The sequence below is a fragment of the Lepus europaeus genome, chromosome 3 (genome assembly GCF_033115175.1).
Source record: "Lepus europaeus isolate LE1 chromosome 3, mLepTim1.pri, whole genome shotgun sequence".
Classification (NCBI taxonomy): domain Eukaryota; kingdom Metazoa; phylum Chordata; class Mammalia; order Lagomorpha; family Leporidae; genus Lepus; species Lepus europaeus.
Window position 1 is genome coordinate 113490826 of NC_084829.1, and position 16851 is coordinate 113507676.

Consider the following 16851-nt stretch of genomic DNA (forward strand, 5'->3'; position numbering starts at 1 on the left):
TGTTTCTATTGAAAAAGAAATTTGAGGCTCTTATAACCTGTGTCTTAACAATTCTTTTAGATGGTTCCACATGCTAAAGTTTGAAAATCTCAATAGACATAGAGAAAGCATTAGATAAAATAAACTATACCATCACTTAATGATAAAAATGTTAAGCAAATTGGGTATAGAAGGAACATTTATCAAACAATCAAGATAATATGACAAACTAAAAGCCAGCATCGGATTGAATGTCAAAATTTGGAAGCATTTCCATTAAGATCCAGAACCAGACAAGCATGCCTTTCAAACATTACTACTCAATATGGTTCTGGAAGTTTTAGCCAGAGACATTAGGCAAAAAAAAGAAATCAAAGGGATAACAATTGGAAAGGAGCAAGTCAAATTTTCCCTGTTGACAGATTACATGAGTCTACATTTAGGGAAATCAAAATACTTATAGAACTCATATGAGAATCTGCCAAAGTTGTGGGATATAAACACACTTCAAAATCAATAGCTTTGTATAAACAGACAATGCCATGGCCAAGAAAAAACCTATAAGGTCAGTCCTATTCAGGATGGCTAATAAAATTCAAAATAGGTTGGAATAAATTTAACCAAGAATCTGAAATATCTCTGTGTTGAAAATTACAAAACATTTTAAAAAGATATAGAATACACAAAAAATGGAAAAGTCTTACATGATTGTGGATTGGAAAAATTAATATCATCAAACTCTCAATAGCACCTAAAGGAAATCACACATTCAATATGATCCCAATCAAAATACCAATGACATTCTTCTCTGATCTAGCAAAACAATGCTAAAATTCATATTGAAACATAAGAGACCACAAATAGCAAAAGCCATATTTTACAACAATAAGAAAGCTGGAGGCATCACACTACCAGATTTTGACTTACTGTAGGGCAGTTATTATCAAAACAGCTTGGCATTTGCACAAAAATATACTTGTAGACTGATGGAATAGAGTAGAAACAAGAGAAATAAATTCATACATTTAGAACCAACTAATCTTTGACAAATAAGCTAAAATGAATCCCTGGATAAAGGACAATCTCTTCAACAAACACTGGTGGGGAAATTCAATCTATACATGAAGAAGTATGAAACCACATGCCTACCTTACACCTTGTGGAAACACCCATTCAAATTGGATCAAGGATCTAAAGCTATGACCTGATACCATCAAATTATTAGAGGGAAACATCGAGAAAACTGCAATATATTAGCATATACAAAGACTTCAAGGAAAAGACCCCAGAAGCACAGACATTAAAAGCAAAAAATAGACAAATGGGATTATATCAAACTAAGAAGCTTCTGCACAACAAAAGAAACATTCAATAAAGTGAAGAGGCAAAGGACAGAATGGGAAACAATATTTGCAAACTATGCAACTGATAAAGGATTAATATCAAGAATCTACAAAGAGCTCAAAAAACTCAAACACAGCAAAACAAACAATCCAGTTAAGAAATCAGCAAAAGACACGAACAGGTGTTTTTCACATGCTGAATTCAAATGGCCAAACAGACACATGAATAAATGTTCAGGATCATTAGCCATCCATCAGAGAAATGCAAACAAAAACCACAATCAGGTTTTACCTCACCCCAGTAAGAATGGCTATCATTTAAAAATCAAAAAAACAAATAATGTTGTGAGGATGTGAGAAAAAAGATAGCCCTAATACCTTGTGGGTATGAATTTATATTAGTACAACCATTTTGGAAGACAATATGTAGATTCCTCAGAAATATGAAAAACATCTACCATACGACCCAGCCATTCCACTCCTGGGAATTTAGCTAAATAAAATGAAATCAACATGTTAAAGAGTTATATGTACCCTATGATATTGCAGCTCAATTCACAATAGCTAAGATATTGACTCAACCCAGATTTCCATAAACTGATAACTAGATAAACAAAATGTGGTGTATATATATATATATATATATATATACATATATATACAATGGAATACTACTCAGACATAAAAAATAATGAAATTCTGGTTGTGCAACAAAATGGATGCAACTGGAGACCATTATTATTAGTGAAATAAACCAATCTCAAAAAGATAAATTTCATGTATTTTCTCTCACATATTGGAATTAATACAGAATATAAAAATGTATATAATGAAACATATATTTTGTGACATTGTTATTGTTTTTAGCCTTTTTTTATACTCCTGTGAGACTGCGGTCTTCCTACTTTATAGTTGTTGAATATTATGGTTAGTGACTATAGAGTGGATTAAATTTTAAAAAATAAAGTAATTGATATAACATAAATATTTTAAATTAGAACTTGTCTCTGAAAATCAGTAAAGCAAAAAATACCATAAATTTAATCTCAATGAAAGGCCATCATGCTCATGGAACATTTCTTGCAGTACTAATTCTATGTAGATTTGCTGTGTATGTGATCTTCAGCCATCAGCAGGGCATTTTATAATTTTAATTTTGGTTTTTGTCTTCTTTGGCTTATGTTGTTCATATCCAACTTCAGAGAAGATGAATATTTTGTTTAAACTAACCTTGTGATAATGAAGGTTTAAGTATTTTTAGGGAAAAGTGAGTAAATGATCTAACCACTGGCAACGCTAAGTTTCTGATAGTTTCTGATCCAGGCATTCTAAGAAGACAGTTCTCAGCCAGCCAGTTCTATGCATTAGAATTACTTGAAGCAATTGGTAAAACTGAATTTCCTTATTACACAGGAGGCCTACCAAAAAATATGAGATGAAGCCACCCAGTTTTTATTATGAACATATGAATATTGTAATAGATGGAACAGACATAAACCTCAGCCATTCTCGCTCGTTGTCCAAAAGAGAGATAAACAATGCAATTTATCCCTTGTCCTTCAATCTCAATGGCGTCTCACAACCTATTGCCTTCATACCCCAGACTCCCATTCTTTCCAGGTTCCCAAGGCCCAACATAGCCAACTGAAAGACCATTTGCAGGAATTCCCCTCTGCCTCCTGCTCCCTCCCCAACCCCCATCTCTAGCCTTTCTAAAATATAAAAGGCCCAGCCTCTGGGGGTTGGGGCCTTCTGCCATGTGTCCCTTCAATGTGCACAGTTGGCAGCTGATCACCCACCTCTTTGAATTTATTTTTTCTGAATAAATTCGGTCTGGCTGCAAATTTGTAAATTTGTGCACTGATTCCTCTCTATTCTGCGCCTCTTTTCCTAACATGGTGCCCCACATGAGGAGACATCAACTCTGTGCCTCTTTTCCTAACAGTAATTTCCATACACAGTGAAGTTGGTGAATGTTATATCAGAGAGATAGTTGCTAATTTAGACATTGGAACTAGTGTAAAAAAGAGCACTTTATAGATGATTTGTTGCAAAAATTTATAATTTGTATGATTCATTTAGACAATATCTGCACTTTTATGTGACTTAAAATATTTTTTTAAATTCCTATTCTGAGATTTCACCTTCACAGAAACGGTATGCAGTGTTTCACTAGAGTCAACTGTTGAAAAGTGAAGATTATGACTAGATTACAGAGATGCAGGAGTTGAAGAAACTGCTACCCAGAGTCTTTCATTCACAGGTACATAATGTTCCTACACAGGTATGTGAAAAGACATCTCTCTCCTTCTGACATGTTCAGTGACAACTCATTTATAGACATGTACCTGTGAACATTCGGGTTAAGTGTTCATGCCTTAATTAATTGTGAAAAAGTTTAATTAAGGAATATGAAGGGAAGAGCAACACCAAAATGTGTTGTGTTTGGAGATTTTGAAAGCTTTCAATGCCTGATGTTTGACCTAATTATATGCAGTCCTAGGGCAAAATAAAAATCCTTATATATTATTTTCTCAAGAAAATACAGGTATGTCCTCCTATAATACCATAATCAAATGCATACCCACATAGCCCATTCAAAGCATGTCAGTCTGGCAATCTCAAATTTATAAACAAATCTTAAATAAAAATTCCAGGTTATCAATATGCCTCAATGAGTTAAGCTGCTATCTGCAATGTGGGATCCAATGTCAGAGCAGCATTTCAAGTTCTGGTTGCTCCTGCTTCCAATCCAGCTCAATTGTACTGCATTGGAGGATGGCCTAAGTACTTGGAGCTGTACATCCCATGTTGGAGACTGGTTGGAGTTCCTGGCTCCTGGATTCAGTTTAACCCAGGCTCAACTGTTGTAGCTATTTGGGGAGTGAACCAGTGTGTGATAAATCAATCTTTCTCTTTTTCTCTCTCTCTCTCTTTCTCACTGTAACTCTGCCTTTCAAATAAATAAAATAAATTTTTAAAAATTTAAATATATCTCAAAAATAAAAAATTAGATATACTTCTAAAATCTAAAAACTATCACATTTAACAAATAATTCTGAAAGTAGATGCACTTTTTTAAAAATGGCATTATCATCACCATTTCACCATCACCATCACCATTACTATAATGATATATCGAGAAGGACAGAGTGATCTATTCAGGAACTTCTCAAGAAGGAAGGACTGTTGGCCAGCGCCACGGCTCAATAGGCTAATCCTCCTCCTGTGGCGCCAGCACACTGGGTTCTAGTCCCGGTTGGGGCACCGGATTCTGTCCCGGTTGCTCCTCTTCCAGTCCAGCTCTCTGCTGTGGCCCAGGAGTGCAGAGGAGGATGGCCCAAGTCCTTGGGCCCTGCACCCGCATGGGAGACCAGGAAAAGCACCTGGTTCCTGGCTTTGGATCAGCTCGGTGCGCCGGCCACAGCACTCCGGCCACAGTGGCCATTGGAGGGTGAACTAATGGAAAAAGGAAGACCTTTTCTCTCTGTCTCTCTCTCTCACTGTTTCACTCTGCCTGTCCAAAAAAAAAAAAAAAAAAAAAAAAAGGGAAGGACTGTCTTCCCCTGAAACCACCTGAATTCATCCTATTGACTTATCCTGACTGCCAACCTGTGAGTTTTAAATATAGAACATAGTACAGAAGCTCCTGGCCTTGTGATTGGATTACATTTCAACACATCTACTGTAAGTTGAAAACATTATAGGTTAATAATGTATTTAATACACCTAACCTAACGAGCAACAGCTTAGCCTCGCCTAGGTTAAACATTTTTGAGATACTTACACTACCCTTCAGCTGAGCAAAATCATCTAACACAAAAGCTATTTCATAATAAAATACTGAATCTCTCATGTAACTTATTGAATATTTTTTTTCTGGCAATACAGCAATACAGCACCATTTAGAGCATTGTTTGTTGCCCCCATGGTCATGTGGATGACTGGGAGCTGAGGCTCATGGCCACTGCCCTATTTTTTGAGAAAATGAGGTACTTTCTGTTGCTGGGAAAAGATCTGAAGTTCAAACTGAAAATACAGTTTCTACTGAACACACAGCACTTTCACACTATCATGGAGTAGCAAAACTGTGTATCAAAACATCCTTAAGTTAGTCCCATTCTGTAGATTACTAATAAAATTGTTGACATTCTTGGCACTACATGTACTTTTTCTTGCATTCCTTCTGATGATAGAGGTCTACATATGTGTTTGTATTTGTTAGTGGAGCTTGTGTGTATGTGATATTTATACAGTCATTTCTTATGCATTTCTGAGCTGGCACTTCTACTGGAAGCAACCATACCTACTGCAGCAACTCATTAAACTAAAAAGCAAATGAAAATTAAAAGTAAGATAGAACAATTGTGCTGTCGCAACCTTGTGATATTTAAAGATGTAAAGAATATCAATAGCTAATATTTATTTAGAACTTTCTGCATGGCTGGCATATTTCGACAAGTTCAAGCTTTAAGAGTTAGTTTAGAGTCAGAAGGTAACCTTGGATTTTCTGACTGAGGTTTCGGGCTTCTACCTATTGGGCTTTACTGCCATTCTTTCAGCAGAGCTCTGATATGTAGATGACAGCACTTCACATGGAACAAACTATGATATTCAGCAAGTTTTAAAATCCACCAAAATAAATTCCAAGTGAAATATTAAAAAGATCTCTAAATCACGTGTGTGTTTAAATAGATTTATTAGAATTAATAATTATCTTGATTGTCCTCCTAGTTCCGCCCAAATATATTTGATTTTGAAATAGCAATTCTAAAGGCCAGCATTTTGGCTCAGTGCCTGTAACCTGCAGTGCTGGCATCCCTTATGGGCATCAGTTGAGTCCCAGCTGCTCCGCTTCTGATCCAGCTCCCTCTAATGTGCCTGGGAAAGCAGTGGAAGATGGCCCAGATTCCTGATCCCCTGTGCCTACATAGCAGGCCTGGAAGAAGCTCCTGGCTCCTGGCTTTGGCCTGGCTCAGCCCTGGATGTTGCAGCTGTTTGGGGAGTGAACCAGCGAATGAAAGATCTCTCTCTCTCTCTCTCTCTCTCTCTCTCTCTCTCTCTCTCTCTCTCTCTCTCTCTCTCTCTCTCTCTCTCTCTCTCTCTCTCTCTCTCTCTCTCTCTCTCTCTCTCTCTCCTCTCTCTCTCTCTCCTCTCTCTCTCTCTCCTCTCTCTCCTCTCTCTCTCTCTCCTCTCTCTCTCTCTCTCCTCTCTCTCTCTCCTCTCTCTCTCTCTCCTCTCTCTCTCTCTCCTCTCTCTCTCTCTTCTCTCTCTCTTTCTTTCTCTCTCTCCTCTCTCTCATCCTCTCTCTCTCTCTCATCCTCTCTCTCTGTAATTCCACTTGTCAAATAAATAAATAAATCTTTAAAAAAAAAGAAATAGCAACTCCTAGTCTAAAAAATCTGTCCATAAATCCCCCAAAAAATGGAATTAGAGAAAATGAAGAGGCCATAAGGAAAATCAGCTTGTGCTTTCCGCTGGTGTAGACTCATAAATGAACACATAATTCATTCCTTCCTCCTGAAAACATGTGACAGAAGGAAATAGAACCACCAAACTGAGGAACTAATCAAAAAATGAAAATGAAAGGCATTAAGATTTCTGGGGCCGCAACTGTGTTGCAGTGGGTAAAGTCACTGCCTCCAACACTAACATCCCAAATGAGCACTGGTTTGATACCAGCTATTCCTCTTCATATCTAACTCCATGGTAATGTACCTGGGAAAGCAGCAGAAGGCGGCCCAAGTACTTGGACCCCTGCCACCCATCTGAGAGACCCAAATGGAGGTCCTGGCTCCTGGCGTTGGCCTGCCCCAGACTTTCTCTTTGCAGTTATTTGGGGAGTGAGTCAGCAGGTGGAGGGTTCTCTCTCTCCTCTCTCTCTCTCCCTCACCCTTGACTTTCAAATAAATAAATGAATTTATAAAAGCTGTATTATACGGGCCAACGCCACAGCTCAATAGGCTAATCCTTCACTTGCAGCACTGGCACACCGGGTTCTAGTCCCTGTCGGGACGCCGGATTCTGTCCCGCTCACTCCTCTTCCTGTCCAGCTCTCTGCTGTGGCCCGGGAGTGTAGTGGAGGATGGCCCAGGTCCTTGGGCTCTGCACCCGCATGGGAGACCAGGAGAAGCACCTGGCTCCTGGCTTCTGATCAGCTCGGTGTGCCGGCCGCAGCACGCCGACCACAGCGGCCGTTGTGGGGTGAACCAACAGAAAAAGGAAGACCTTCCTCTCTGTCTCTCTCTCTCTCACTGTCCACTCTGCCTGTCAACAAATGAAAATAAATAAATAAATAAAAACTGTATTATATGAATATATTTAGCAATATATTAGAATGCATATTTTACAACTCTTATGTATGTCACTTAAAACTCTGTTTCTCCATCTATAAACCGTAAATTTTACATGGGGTACTATATGAGCTATGTGAGTTTTCCATCTGTAGTTCACCTGAAGTATAGGTTGCCAAAAATTCTTCTTTATTCATAAATCTTTTCATTGATATTCATAGCATATTGTTCCAGAGATATAAAAGGTACCGAATGATTTGAAATTGGGACACTTACAAAATGAGTTTATCTTGACATATTTTGTTTTTGTATTCTATATCAAATCAAGATAAATTAAGACTCAGCCTAATAGTTTCTCTAATTTTCTCCATTTTTCCATTTGGTTAGGTAAATTATTAAAATTACAAAAACAATTGTGATTCAAACAATTAGAGACAATTCATTCTACTTCTTCCAGCAAATCACGGTAGATCATTGATTACAATAATGAATGGTCCCTGATACTTTCAGGAACTGTAACATTTATCTGCTCCTCACTCAAATTTGACTTCATTACACATCTAATACCATTAAATGTAACTGAATAAAAGGAAACATCATGTTGAACTATTACATGAAATGCAAGATAAATGAAAAATGTTTCCATAGCTACAGGTCTGAAAGAAACTGAACATGCGGAGGTGTAATTGAGCACAAGGTGACAGAGAGCTGCTCTGGGCATCCTAAGCTATTTTCTTTCTAAACAGATTGGTTGAAGTAAAATAGTAGATTGGACATCATTCTCTTTATTAGTGGATACGAAATGTGTGTGGAAAGCAGGAAGAGAGGGGTGAAATAAACACACACACACAAACACTTATCAAAAATCATGTTGGCAACAATGAAATGTTCAGAAGATAAATACTAAAAGATCTCTTTACAAGAAAGAAAGTACTAGAGAGAAGAAGTTAAAACCTCATCCATTTTATCTTGATTGCTTATATTTCAAAGTCTCTAGCAGTATGGGGGCGAATAGTCCCTCAGCACCAGCTATCAAATTACTTTTGTCTTTCTACTTACATGATTTGTTTTTTACTCTAGCGCTGGCTTACTGAGAGCTCACATGTGCAAAAGTAGGGCACTCTACCACTTTGGAATGGTTCTGCCCAGAGCATGCCTGCAGCAGCTTATACAGTCTCCTAATGAAGAGATACCATTGGAGTGTATGATGTATGGAATGTACACAGGAGCGCACTACAGGCAAGCTTAGAGTAAGTGACAGTGTCCCAGGAACTGAATTTGCATTTCTCAGTAACTAAGCCTTACAGGATAGATTAATTTTTAAAAATCTTAGGATATATTCCTTTAGATATAATTAAAATATTTTAGAATTGTATTATGCACATCATTTTTTTAAAACTATCTTACATTGTTTGCATATTTCAGGGTGAATGAATCCTGATGGGGTTTCAAAACAAAGAATGTTTGTACTATGTCACTCTTTGGGTTTTGTTTTATCTTTCACCAGATTCAACCAAAGCTCAGGGTTTAAAAAAGATGAAGGGAGGTAAGAAATACGTCAAATGAAGCCAGGAATTCCAAGGTAATAATGTCTTTTTTAGTTTGAGGGGCCCCTCTAATAGTCTGTTTTTCTGACACTCAGATTTGAATATTCAGGGGCACGGAAAGGCTTACTGACCTGTTCCAGCCATATCGTTAGCATAAAAAGACAAAAAAGTAGTACTGAAATGTGCAATCACAAGGCCAGTCATTTTAAGACTTAAAAAAAGGCAAAATGAAAATATAAAATAGTCTGGCATTGGCTATGCTCATATTTGATGGGTAAGAGAAAAAGGAAATTCTGTATGGAGTTATGTACTTAAAACACAGGTTTTGATTTTTCCCTTCAAGGCTATCAGAAACATGCACACAGCACACACACACACACAAAGGGAAGGCACCATATTAAGACAGAGTTAAAAAACATTAGAACTCAGCCAGCGCCGTGGCTCAATAGGCTAATCCTCCGCCTGCGGCGCCAGCACACCAGGTTCTAGTCCCGGTTGGGGCGCCGGATTCTGTCCTGGTTGCCCCTCTTCCAGGCCAGCTCTCTGCTGTGGCCCGGGAGTGCAGTGGAGGATGTCCCAAGTGCTTGGGCCCTGCACCCCATGGGAGACCAGATAAGCACCTGGCTCCTGGCTTCGGATCAGCGTGGTGTGCCGGCCGCGGCGGCCATTGGAGGGTGAACCAATGGCAAAGGGAGGCCTTTCTTTCTGTCTCTCTCTCTCACTGTCCAGTCCAAAAAAAAAAAAAAAAAACACATTAGAACTCAAATGAGATATACTCAGTCTACAAAAATAAAGTATCAGATAAGAAACATACAAAGGATGCTTAATGTTGTAAAATATTAAATATGTTCATAGAAAAAGAAACTATTATGTAGTTTAAATTAAAATAGAACTTCTAAATACAGAAACCTGATAATTAACTCAATAGGCATTTTAAAAAAAACTGATTGAAAACAAATATTTCAAGCTTTGATGATTTAGAAATCATATTTGAAGAAATTACCCTGAATGAAGTTCAGACTGATGCTGTGATAAAATATACTAAAGGGAAATTAAAAGTCCTGAAGTATGCATTGAGAGAGTCTCATATAGAAAAATCAGTGTCAAAAAGAGCAACTTGTAGAACTATTATGAGGAACAGTGAGGATGTTTCCCAAAAAACTTAAAATTGATTTACCATAGGACTCAGTGGTCTCACTTCTGGACATACACACAAAGGAAGTGAAATAATCATTTTAAATGAAATATCTACATTTACATGTTCAATGTATCACTACCAACAACATCTAAGATATGAAATCAGGTGAAGTTTTTGAAAGTGGAGGAATGGATATGTATTTTTATCCAAAATGGAATATTATTCAGCCAAAAAAATTCTTGACATTTGGAACAATACAAATGGAATTTGAGGTCCTTATGTTAAGCAAAGTGAGGCAGAAACAGAAAGACAACCATATTTTCTTTCTCTTTTGTTGAAGTGGATGACTTGAAATAGAATAGTGATTACTGAAGGTTGGGAAATCTGGGTGTGGGAATGGTAGGGGGAGTAATAGATTATATAATGAGCACTAAAACACAGAATTAAAAAGTTTTATTATTCCATGGCAACTGCAGTTCACAGTAATGTATTCTGTATAAAGAAATGGAGAAGAGAATACCATGGGCTCCAAACAGAAAAAGAAGATAAGGAAATGGAAATGCTAATTACAGGATTTGATCAGCTAACACTCTATGCATATGTTGAAATGCTATGCTGTAGCCCATAAAATGCACAAATATTACTTATAGTAAAAATTTAAAAGTCAAATCTAATATATAGGGATGGCAACATTGAAAAATATGATATAAACACTTTATAAGATTGATGAAGACAGAAACTCCAATGAATAGCAATACAACAAATTAAAGAAAGCCATACATAGAAACATACTATAAAAGAATATTGTTAGGGTCCAGTACTGTGGTGTAGCACATAAAACTCTCACCTGCAGTGCTGGCATCATATATGGGTGCCAATTCAAGTCCAAGATGCTCCACTTTCTATCCTGTTAACGTGCCTGGGAAATCAATGAAAGATGATTGAAGCCCTTGGGTCCCTACACCCATGTGGGAGACACAGAAGAAACTCCTGGCTCTTTGCTTCGGATTAACCAGGCTCCAGCTGTATGGCCACTTGAGGGGAGAACCAACAGAAGAAAGATTCTCTCTCTCTCTCTCTCTTCTCTCTCTCTCTTTCTGTAATTCTGATAAAAATGCAATGTATCTGATCAAAAATAGCTCTTGCTGGGGCAGGCATGTGGCCTACTTGATGAGATGTCTCATCCCATGTCAAGTGAAGGAGTTTGGGTTCCTTCTCAGCCTGTAGCTCCTGACTTCAATTTCCCACAATATCAAACACTGGAAGGCAGCAGTGATGGCTTCTGTAATGAGGTTCCTGTCACTCATGTGGCAGACCATACCTGAGTTCGTTCCTCTCAGCTTGGGCCTCAGCCCAGCCCTTGCCATAGTAGATATTTGAAGAAACAGCAGATGAGAGCTCTTTGTCTATCTTTATCTATCTGTATTGCTCTCTCTCAAATAAATATATTTAAAATTTATTTGGAATGCAGAGCTACAGAAATAGAGCTACACACATATACACACACAGAGAGAGACAGAGAGACAGAGGGACAGAGGGACAGAGACAGAGAAAAACAGAGAGATCTTCCATCTGCTGGTGCACTCCTCGAGTGACCACAACAACCAGGTCTGGGCCAGGCTGAAGCCATGAGCTGCGAACTCTACTCTGGTCTCCCACAGACCAAAGGGACCAAAGTACTTCAGAATCCTCTGTTGCCTTCCAAGAAGCATTAGCAGTGAGTTGAACTGGAAATTAGCAGTGAGTAGATAAGACCAGAAGCTGGACTCCTCTATGGGATGCTGGTGTTGCACAGAGGAAGCATAACCAGCGCCTAAACAATTTTTAACAGAAGATTGTTTCATTTATAGAATACTGGTATATTAATTCCATGAGAGAGCTAATAAATTTATATGTGAAGACCATAATTTGACAGGATCCAGTGATTATCTTTTATATGGATGTTGTGACTGTTAGGCATCTGTGTAGACATAAGTAATTGTAAAATGTGATTGTAAATAGCTTTTGTAAAAGCGTTTGTAAAAGTAATAGTAAAATGTGATTGTAAATAGGTCCATACTGATAAATTACATGCATTAAAACTAAAAGTAATTTGCCTAACAGAAAATAAATTATCATCACCAAGCTCTCATTTAAAAAAAAATAAAAATCCAAACTCCCTTCAAAATAATTTTTGTCAAGTTAGTTGACAAAAGGCACAAGATACAAAAATTTTCTTATAAGGTAAACATTTTTGTAATCTTCTGTCAAGAAGTATCTATTTCTTTTGTTTAGAAGCAACCATTGTTACCACCTTATGTGTTCAAGAGAATATGATCAATCAAAGGATAAAAACATTTCCTAAGCTACATCTTATAGAGCTAGTCACTTCCTCGTTTAAATCTTCTCAAGAGAGAAAACTATAGAACTATATTACCCACATTTGTAATTTTGTAATTTCTTGACTGTATAACTTTCGGCAAATTATTAAACCTGCCTACTTGTCAGTTTATACATATGTAAGAGTGAATAACAATGGTCCTAACTTCAGTAAAATAAATGAAAATAAAATACCACACACTTCTATACATAACCTTATACAAATTTAGCTCATCAAGAGTAAAGAAAAAGCAACATAAGCTCTTTCAGAAAGAAATGATATCCATTTCACATACAAATGATTAGGCACCAGGATAGCTTTGGGCTTTTCAATAACAGCACTGGAATTTAGATACAAATAGAACAAGGACTTAAAAATTCTTAGGAAAAATAATGCACAAGTTGGAATGCTAAACCTGCAGAAAGCATTAACCAGTTAGAGAGAAAAATACACGTATTCAGAGACACAAGTTCTCAAGAATTTTACACTGATATACCCTTCTCCAGAAAGATATGGCAATCTGTTTTACCAGAATGAAACCATTAAACAAGAAAGAAAAAACAACAAAACTCAATAAATAAGAACTTCACCTTGGAAAAGAACAAAAGAAATCCCTAGAAAGAAGGTAAAAGAAATTCCAGGTAAGTCTCACTGTAGCTAGCCTGTTGCAAACCAAACAAGTCAGATTGCTGCAAACAGTCAGAGAAACCAGGGAAGATATTATTTTGAGAAAAACTGTACCTTTTATATTATATGGAGTGTTTGATCTCATTAAGAAAGACTTCTGGCTTAGTGCATGGATCATTTGGAAATAGTTACAACAAAAGCCAATTACTTTAAGAAATCAAGGCCAATAAGAATCTCAGAGAGAAAAAACCAGCTGCGTAGAAAAGAAATAAAAATGACTAAGTAGGCGATTGAGCTAAAACATGATTTATGGTTCAAATGAACATAGATTTAAGAAAAATTGTGAAATAAATTAACTGAGAAGGCAAAGAAATATTTATGTGAGCATATATTTATGTAGGGGCATAATGTAAAGTAGATAAATTCTTGTATTTCATAAGTAGGATGTCATCAATCTATGTTAAAGAACGAAAAATCAGCAAATTTCCAAGTATATATTGAAAAATAAGTTAATTTAAGGAAAAATAACTGAAATTGGTTACTCCCCAGGGAAAAGACATTAGGAATAGAAAGACTGCTCTTTGGTTCTGATAAACCTTATACTATTTAATCTTTAACTATTATGTCTATACTATCTTGATAAAGTTCAAATTAATGTTATAAAAGTAAAATGGAATTAGTAAAAAAAAATTAATAGCGTGGAAGACATGAAAACTTGAAATTCGTTATGCAGTTAATGAAGTATTTTTATTGGTTAGAGAAATAAGTATAGGCAGAGGAAAGGACCTGTTGGAGAAAGTAGATTATAAAGAAGAAGTCATAAATCATCAAGTAAGTATATAGATTAACTGAATTAAACTGCTGCAGACTCTACAAATGTGGTGATACATTGAGGACCGAATGTGAAAAATCAGGAGCACAGAAAACAATCTAATGCATCAACTGAATAATACTTTCTATATATGTATATAAAACTCTGTGTATATATCACCTTGCATTTTACTGCCTACAAGGACAAGGCTACATTTTTTATTTAAAACAATTGAAAAAGACTGCATTTATGGAATAAAATGTCAAATTTATAATCCTGAGGTTTGTGAAATGTAAATTCATATTCAACAATGAAGTAACAGCCTTTTTGTTCAACATTTAATCAGATTAGTATTCAATAATTTCTAATTGTTTTCTATTACTATGAAATTACTAAGCACCCAAGTGTATACCATGTGAAATTAAGTGCAATGCTGGTTGTCTACTAAAAATTGGAACATTTTAGATAATGTTTTGTGCACAATTCTCTTTTCATGCCAGTAATTTATTAAATTGATACATATAATCCTCATTAGTGGCTGTTAGCACATTAGTGCTCTGTTTACTGAACAGGAAAGAGTCATCCTTTGTGCTTCTGCTTGCCTTTTTGTTCCTCAGTCTAATTACTGATTAGGATGTTGTTATGGTCCTGAAAAAAAAGTTAAATAGATCAGATTCTCAATCAATACAGATTCAGTTAGAAACTCTGATCATTTATGAATTATGACAATTTAAGAATATAGATGAACATATGTCAAAGATTTTTCTTATTTTTATGCATACAATTATTTCTATACAGATTTAGACATAATTGCCACAATATTGAACTAATTTCACTCCTCCATGCATACTTATTTTCTCTGTTATTTGTTTCTTCCCTCAATAAAATATAATTCTTGCTCTTTTGGTGGAATAGCAAATTAATTGACTTAACGAATAATATGTGGGAAAAGAAAAGAATCTATGTAATTAGTCTGGTAAACAGCTTCAGCTCAATGTCATAGAATATTTGAAGGACAACAGATGGATAATGCAATCAAGTGAGTTATCTATGTACAATCTTTAAAAGTCAACTTGAATTAAACGTCAAAAAGAAACATAAGAGAGAAGTTATACTTAACATTCCTACATATTTCACTATTGAAAACAAAGCACATTACTTCAAAGTATCAGAACACAATAATCATACACAAATGACTTTTGGAATATACCAGTAAACTCAAAACAATAAAAATCCAAACAATGAATCAACTGTGGTCTTACCTACTACTACCTGAAAGACTACAAGGTTTACATGTGAATAGAATCTGCCTATTTCCTGAGCAAACAAAACAACTAGGAAAGACAAGAATTTCAAAGAGTAGGTGTTTGTATGTCTTTTTTTTTTTCAGATAACTACCAAGTTGAATTTCAACTAAATTTGTTTAAAGATTCTCTCATTGGGAAATCACGGTCCCTTTCCAAGCAAAAGGAATGAAAGGAAATTGAAACTCAGATTTGGAGAGAAGATTCCGTTCTTTATTTTATGATTGGGAAAAAAATTTATGTTAACAAATAATTCTTATGTAATAAGTTTTACAAGGACTTGCGGAACCTTTCTATGTAATAGAAGAATTTTTGTAGTTGACACATAATAATTGTAAATAAAGAGATTATTTCATTTTCAGCAACACTGATGAAGCAGGAGATGATATGTTAAATGAAGCAAAGCCTGGCACAGAAACAAATACAACATGTTATAACTCATATGTAGAGGATAATAATGTGGCTCTCATAAAAATAAAGATTTGTGATTAGCAAAAACTTGGAGGTGAGGGAGTGTGTTTGGAGGAGGAAAATGAGAGGTTAGTTAATGGGTACAAAATAGGGAAAATAAACTCTAGTGTTCTATAGGGTGATTATAGTCAACAATATAACACTATTTTATATTTATTTTAAACAAAACATAGAGAAGGAGACAGGGAGACAGAGATCTACTCTCTGCTGGTTCACTTCCCAAATGCCTGCAATAGCCAGGGTTGGACCAGGCCAAATCCAAGAGCCAGGAACTCATTCAGGTCTCCCGCATGGGTGTCAAGGACTCAACCACTTGAGCCATTAGCAGCTGCCTCCAAGTGTGGGCACTGGTAGGAATTCTGGAACTTAGAGTAAAGCCAGAACTCAAACACAGGTGTTCCAATATGGGATGTGGGCATCCCAAGCCATGTATTAACTACTACATCAATGCCCACCCTAGATTCTACCCTTGATATTTTATCACTATCCTCTCAAGTCAGCCACTTGATCTTCAACTGCTATTGATATGAACAGTGGCTAAAAATTTCCCCAAAATAGGTGTCCTATGAGGGGAAAATATTTAAATTGAAAATCTTCTCTGTTCAATAGTATTGTCAGGTGTTCAGTTATTACTACTGGTATATGACCTGTATTGGATTTCCCCATAATTCAAGAGTAAATCATAACTGTCTCTAGCATGTGTAAAAGACACAGAACCACATGAAGACACATGATTATAGATGAGAAGCAAGTCTAGAACAATTAAATGATTGAGTAGTGTTTTATTGCAGCTGTATTTACCTGAGTTGGAAAGTTTTTGAAGTAGCTTGTTGAATTCAGTAACAGCCATTTCATGGTGGACTTTATACACACATAGAACTTTGGTTCTTGATGCTTGTGGCATTTCACAATCACATACATTGTAATGAGACCCTGGCCCTGGTCCACTCCCGTAGGTTAGAGTCCCTGGGGATAAACA